Source organism: Wyeomyia smithii, chromosome 3 (genome assembly GCF_029784165.1).
Source record: "Wyeomyia smithii strain HCP4-BCI-WySm-NY-G18 chromosome 3, ASM2978416v1, whole genome shotgun sequence".
Taxonomy (NCBI): domain Eukaryota; kingdom Metazoa; phylum Arthropoda; class Insecta; order Diptera; family Culicidae; genus Wyeomyia; species Wyeomyia smithii.
Window position 1 is genome coordinate 191,162,367 of NC_073696.1, and position 7,365 is coordinate 191,169,731.

Genomic DNA, 7,365 nt, shown 5'->3' on the forward strand with positions numbered 1-7,365 from the left:
AATGGCGTCCAAACAAGGAGCATTCCGCAAGCGCATTGTACGGTTCACTATAAACTGCAAAACAATTTCAGCAAAAAGTTCACGGTAAACCATTTTGAAAGCGACAATCTTCCGGTTTCTATTGTGTATGGTTTCCTGCAAACCTCAACTATAATCCGCTAGGAAGGTAGTGGAAAGAAAAGGGACTTTTTCCTTTTTTTGTCAAATCGTGGTTCAAGCCTATCGGTTTGGCAATCAATCAAAATATATACCAGAACGAATGAATGAACAACATCATGATTCCATTTCTTTCAAAACACCATTCAAATATCATCACAGTACGTAAAAAAAAACAAGAACGTTTCTGAACAATTACTCGACTCCATTTGTACCCCAAAAACGAATCCACCTCAGTGTCGCCCAATCGAAAATTTCAACGAATTGTGAACAGTTGATCGGTAGAATCAAAAGTTGCATTCGAAAAGCTAACTTAAAGACCGTACATTTCGTCGAAAGGCCGGTAACGGACGTTTCTCGAATGCTCAATATTTTTTGTTAGTTCACAATGAATGTATCTTCATGAGAAATAAATCAGTTTTTCTTTAAGTTCTTCCACTTTTTTGACAGCTGTAGGAAAAAAAAAAATAAAGTTTTAGTTGTCATCCATAAATAAAAACAGTATCCAAATTTAATTAATACATTTCTCAAATAGCCGCACATTAACGACAGAATATTTCTATAAATACAAAATTAAAAATATTCATATTAAATTTTTCGTAATTAATACTTTTAATAATTTCAGTATCTCTCGATATTCGTAATCGATTCTACTGAAATTCCGGGTAGCTTCTCCTGGCGATTGACGTAATTTTATATAACAAATACATGACTTTAACACCTTATAAACAAAATTCTGTTTAAACAAACTTTGAGAACGTTTCGAAAATATAACAATGCTGATTTCTTAGAAAAACAATTATAGCTGTAGCAAATGTAATATAAATTACTCTATACGCCCAGCAACGTTGTGAAGATTATAACTTACACCTAAGTAAACTTTCATAACAATGTTTCACAATGAAGAAACACTACTATCCTGGAGAAGGTGTCCACTAATCGCCACTTACACCTAAATTACACCCGTTAAAACCCCTTTTGCGAGAGGCGGCGATATTCAGACTCGCTAGAGTAAATTATCCTATTTCCGATAAAACAAGTCCTATTTTGCAAATGATTTCTACTACCGTTTGCCAAAGCCCCACATAACCATAATCATTAAAACCTATTAACTTACCTTGATCAAAGGTGGTGGATTTACGCAGTTTCCCTCAACGATGTTGATTGCGACTCACCGAGTTGTTACTATTGACCGTTCCACAGCATTCAACAACCCTACGAGTCGAGTGTATAGTTTTGAAGCGGTTTCCTCCTTTACTAGCGTTTGCTCAGATACGTGAAATTTACCATTTAACACTCTCTATCGAACGATTGAGATCAATAAGAATAGTTACGCAGGTTAATATGGCTGCAACCACCGATTACAACAACTACGACTTGATGATTGATGGAGAACAGCACTCATTCACGCTCGATCGTTACTCTTATCATTAGTTACTAATTTTCTATGATTATTACTCATCAATAATAATAATTAGCATTGTAAGCTAAACAGATAAATATATCAATAAACACGATGTTATCACTTCTTCTTCTAGCTTCGATTTGTTTTTTTTTTATACAACTTCCACTTTGTACCAACCCGTCTGAGTGAGGGTTTAATCAGCAATCCGCAATCATAATCGACAAGCAATCGGTATACTGATTATCGTCGAGATGAGCTCCCGGGCAAAAGCTTCCGGAGCACTACACGAAAGCTCCAACAAACAATCACGCTTCACAACTAATAAACAACACGAACACACCCATGCGACCGTTGAACATCCAAGAGATGCTCAAAAAATTATCATAAAAACCGTCTTATCCCTCTCGATAACTTCAATCAACTAAAAGCCTGGAGTGGCGCAATCGGTCTCTGAAGTCGCTGCCTCTTTTTTGGCCGCTTGCCTCTCCTTCCACGTCCCTCTTTCAAAGCAAGGGCGAAAAGAGGCACACAAAGAAATCTAGAAGTGACTCGCTGTTGTTGACTCATTCTGGCGCTCTACGATCAACCAACCAAGCGCTCTTTGCTGCCAACGTCAACACTAGCAAACAGGTCCAAGTTTCAGCAGAACCACCTCTCCACCTTCTCAAGCACGGGGAGAAAAAGCAGACGGCGTTTTGGTAGGTGGAAAAAAATGGTGCAGTCAAGAACTCGCGATTACTTCAATCGGCTGACTGCCCTCGACGAGTGAGTCAAAAAGAGAACGAGAGCTGCCGCCGAGGAAACAAATAGGGCAAGAAACTGGTTGGCAAGAAGCGTCTTGTGTTTTGCCTTTAGTCAGTCGCGTACAGACAGTGCGGATAAGGTAGCGAACGGAAGACGGCCAATGATTGGCCCATTCAGTCCGTGGGTGTGATTGTTATCAGACAAATCCAAATAAATCTTATTTACAGTGATAATAGGTTGATATTTTTGGGAAAATTACAACTTCCAAATAAAGCTCCTGATTTCGTATGCGATCTTCACTCAATTTTGTGGGCCATCAACCGTAATTTGTGCATAATAGACAATGAAAACCTAATAGACTATTTGACTCGTTTTCTCTTTATGCCTCAAATCGATCAACGACTATTCTTTGAAGAAACCTACAAAATTGAAATAGAAACTAGAGGATTTTTTGTTTGTTCTATTATACTGGTCAACACAGGTGCACTCGAAAAGCTCAAACCTGTGAGTTTTGGTGTCCCTAGCCACTAACTTTTTTGTAGAGACTTAAATAAGGTTTCTAGTAAACATAACGTAGAAGCGACGAATCCGGCGAGTAATTACTATGCGAACTCTCACGTTAGTTGACGCGTTTTGGTAATGGTTAGGGGCCCCAAAACTCATATATGATTCTCAAAGTACATTGACACTCAATCGAAAATTAGAAAAAAAAAACTCACACTTTCTTGCTAAATCAGTCTACAAATCCATGGAATGGATTTTTCTTACCCTCCGGTTTCTGGAAAACAGCCCTAATGGTCAAATACCAATATGTGTATTTTCAGAGCCGGAAGACTGCTCAGATGCTATTTGGAAATCTAAGATTACTAGATATACAGAAACAGGAAATAAATGACTGTAAATTTTTAATCACATAAGCAAAGGTACTTCGAACTTTACTTACGATTTAAATAGGTATACCGTACTGCATCAAATTTCAAACGCTTAAGCTATCATGTAATTTCTTGCACTAAAGAATCAACTTAAAATGACTTTTCTCGTCGATTCTAAAGGTTTAACATGTTGGCTATTTTATAGTTGTTGCAATTAGATGCTATTTATATAGATTCAAACATGTTTTGTTCACGACATTAACGAGAATTCAGAACTCGGCTTTGATTCAAATTCCGAACACTTCAATGTAATCACTAAGAAATAGATAGGCGAAACTCTTCAACACTGACTGTCACTTTTTTCAACGCCTGCGGGTTCCCTGAAAGTGGTTCTTCAGTAAAAAGGTATACATCACTGGACAGGACATTCCGAGGAACGAAATGTTATCTATACAGTAATCATACTTCTGATTACTCCAGCCAAAATAATGTGATTTTTATACTGAAGTGTTCGAAGTTTGAATCAAATCGGTACCTGCTGTAATAAAATACGCAATGAAACTAGCTGAATTATGTTTCGCTATCTCTCACTCAACATCAATACACCGCAGCGAACACCAGTTCTGAGAGGGCTAACACGGCGTATCGGTCGACTGCCACGATAATTATAGATTCGCGGCCGAAGGCGGAGCCATTCCCAGCAAGTATACGTAGCACACGCCCTCTCAATCTCTCTTCGATATCAATTTTCCGGGTGATATTTTTCCATTTCCCCCTCGCGTCTCCTGGTGACCCATCAATGTTTCGCCCGAAATACCGATTCAAGAGCGATTGTCGTACAAACACAGCGACATTACCGGCGAGGCGAACAGCTGTTAACCATTTTACCACTTGGACTGTTTTGTACGCGTACGCTCTTGACTTGCTGTTTATCGCGTTTTTTCGCAAATACAATTACCATAACTGCTGGAAGTATGGCGCACTTCATTTTATGATTGTTCAGTTGATTTCTCCTATCAATTGATGAGTGGACTAAGATTCAGTTCACATCGTACTGGCAGTTTGTATACGTGCGTAGATGAAACCGTTTATTAGGCGTTTTTTCTGCCCTTGGTCTAGTCGAATATTTTAACGCAGTTTACCCAGTACTCATGGAGATGGTCACGAACCGTGAGTTTACCGTGGCGATAACTCATCAAAAGCTATCAAGAGTCGAGCAAGAATTCTGACATGAACCGTTCGTCTAATCGGCCCTTGAATGAGCTGCCCGTTATAAGAGTCATTTGCCAAATATGCGAAATACAAGCGGTAACCTTGCCGCTGATTATAATTGTGAAAGTAAATTATTAACAGTCGAAGAATTGAAAATCCTAGCACAGAGAACTGTTACATTTTTTTTTTTTTGAAACGAAAAAATACCTATTTATGATTTAAATCGATGTAACTTTTTGATTCCATTAGAAAGGATTTTTTTTTATTAAAAAAATTGCTTATTATTTCACGAACTATGACACAGTGCAACATTTTTTTTGCCTTGGCAAAAACAAATTCCTCCGTAATATCCACCAAAAATTTTTTTTCTTGTCATTTTTTTATTGGCTTAAATCATGCTAAAACTATCCTAGAATCAAAATCTACATCGCCAAAGTACTCAAAATTCGTTTAAATCAATTTTCACCGAACAACTTTTATGCTCCATAATAACATTTTTCGTTTATTTTGGCGATGCTCGTTTTTGTTTTTAATTTCGAGGCTTTGTAAACTATTAAAAGTTACCTATGATCGAGTTTCGTCCGTTACAGCGTCTCTATAGCACGTGTTTACTCACAATTTCCCGTTGTTTAGTCGATCAGTCGTCCTCGTTGTGTACGTTCTTTGTTTGAGCTGTTGTATACTTTTTAACTGTGAGTTATACTCAAAAGTACTTAAATATGAGTGACAAGTTTGAGTTTTGCGTGGGCTCGGACGCCAACCGCGTCAAAGTCACTGAGCGTCGCATGTCTGATACCGCGAAAGAGGGTAGGCACAGCCTTAGATCAGATAAAAAAAGGAACAGGAGGAAGATAAAGCCCAGGAAGGACAACTATACGGCACAAGAATAGCTGACTGTAGGTTAAAACATTATTGGGAGCTTTCAACACGTTTTTTTCTCAAAACCATGTTTTCAAAATCAGCGAGCAGTAGAACTGAAAAAGGTCACATCCGATTGACTTGAAATTTGAACTGTAGCTTCTTCATTACATTATCTAGTGAAGTACACACGATTTCAGCGATTGATTAACAACAACTGAAGTTATAAACAATTAAAGTCGATTTTTTTTTGTCGAAAAGCAACTTTTTTCCAAAACCGTTGCCATTTTGCAGAGAAAAATTCTAAAAATAGAATCATGTGTACTTCACTAGCGATACTTATGTAGATAAGGAAAAATTTTTGTTTTGATTATTGGTGGAGTTGGGCACGACTTCTACTGCTCGCCGCGGAAGAACTTTAAAAAAAACGGTTTACGGGAATTGCTGCACAGCCGCCATTTTGTAAAAAAGCAGCACTAATTTTTTTTCTATTCTCTAACAGTTGCGTTTTCACGTTACTGGCACCAGCGCCAATCCAACGATATATTATTTATATATTATTTATATAAATTGGCGATGTATTTTCGACGCCATTTTATTTTGAAGCCAAATATCAAAAATCTAAGAGTTTGTCCACATATAAACATTTCCTTACCCATACTAAAAAAACAGCTCAAAACGGTGATTCTACGAAAATGGTTTTGGCATGATTTTAGTATATCTCACAAGGCGAAATAATATCCAGTATATATAATGGTAATGCGCTACTATCTAAAAGTGGTAGATAAAACCTGTCTTGTATTGAGTAAAAAATCGATTGGTAGGTGTCTGATCAATTTTGCTTAAATTTCCCTACAATACTAAAATCGGTTTATCTCGACGTTAGATTAACTTGTTTGAAATCTATTTAATGTAATATCAATTATGTAATCAATACTCAAAGATACAATAACAATTTGTCTTTCCGGGATCCACCCCCTTTTGCGGGGAGAGGGTCAAATTCTTATTATAACTTTGAGTATCTCTTACACTCTTCGAATTTCAAATAATATTTCCAATAATAAGTTAATTTTAAGTGAAAATAAATAAGAATAAGTGAAGCGGGAATCAGAAATCTTTGAGCTAATATAAGAATTTTTTTTTTTTGGATGGCGCCTGCTTTTAATAACATTCTTTCTATATTATTTAATATTTCATATGCAAAACAATCTAATAAACATGCATCGCGAAGTATAAACAAAATTTAATATTGCTAGATGTTTTTCGTTACTTCATTGGATGCACCTCTTTGTTGAATCTCCTTCGAGTCAAATTTTCCAATGTGTTGGTCGTTCTTACATCGGTATAGCTGGGTTGATAACAAGGTGATAGAGAAGAGATAAATATTCAAATAAATCCACCAATATCGAACAATATTCCACCTCTATTTAGCAACTCCTCTCCCAACTTTTCCAACGCCGAGTGGGATACGAGTAACCTTAGCGGAAACATTGATCGAATGCTGACTGGGAAGGGGAGTCGTACGCGGCTGTGTCCCCATCTTAGGGCGGTGTACAACACCCTATCCCCGAGCGAGCAGCTGAATCATGAAATGCGGTGCCTCGCCAGCTATAGCATACCGCATACCGCTACATAGTATACCGGATATAAATAATAAAAATACAGAACGGAATGATCGGCATGAGCCTAGGCGATCAAAAAAAACAATGTAAGGACTCTACTCGAACCGGTACGTGCAGGTATCCTGGCCAGAGAGCGGTGGAAGGTGAATGTGGAGGTTGCAGCTATCCAGGACGTGTAAAGGCTGATAATAAGAGAACGTAAATTCCGAGCAGTAGATCCTGTTGCGGATTTCTTTCAAGTACTACATCTACTCTAGTAGAGTGCGTGAAAGCAGAAAGAGGAGTCGTATTCGTACTAATCGGAAAACTGATGAAGCGTGTCATTAGATGGAGGCCAATCAGAAACCGTATATGCGTGTTGAGAACTAAGGGTACATTCTTAAATTACAGCCGTTCGTCATGTGCAACGATAGTAGGAGAGCCTGATTACCGATGAACCAGAGGTAGCCGTTGAAACAACATTTTAGTGAGCTGTTGAACAGCGAGAAAGACACAT

At 37.8% G+C, this 7,365-nt stretch overlaps 1 protein-coding gene across 3 annotated transcripts in view; it reads right to left on the reverse strand.

The window, feature by feature from the left end:
• The window catches only part of LOC129731731 (GATA-binding factor A), a 104,782-nt gene extending 102,812 nt beyond the window's left edge, over positions 1-1,970 (reverse strand). For all 3 annotated transcript variants that reach the window (XM_055691959.1, XM_055691958.1, XM_055691960.1), the window contains exon 1: positions 1,274-1,970. The gene's annotated coding sequence lies outside the window, so the exon portion shown is untranslated. The remainder of the gene's footprint in view (positions 1-1,273) is intronic.
• Between the last annotated feature and the right edge of the window lie 5,395 nt (positions 1,971-7,365).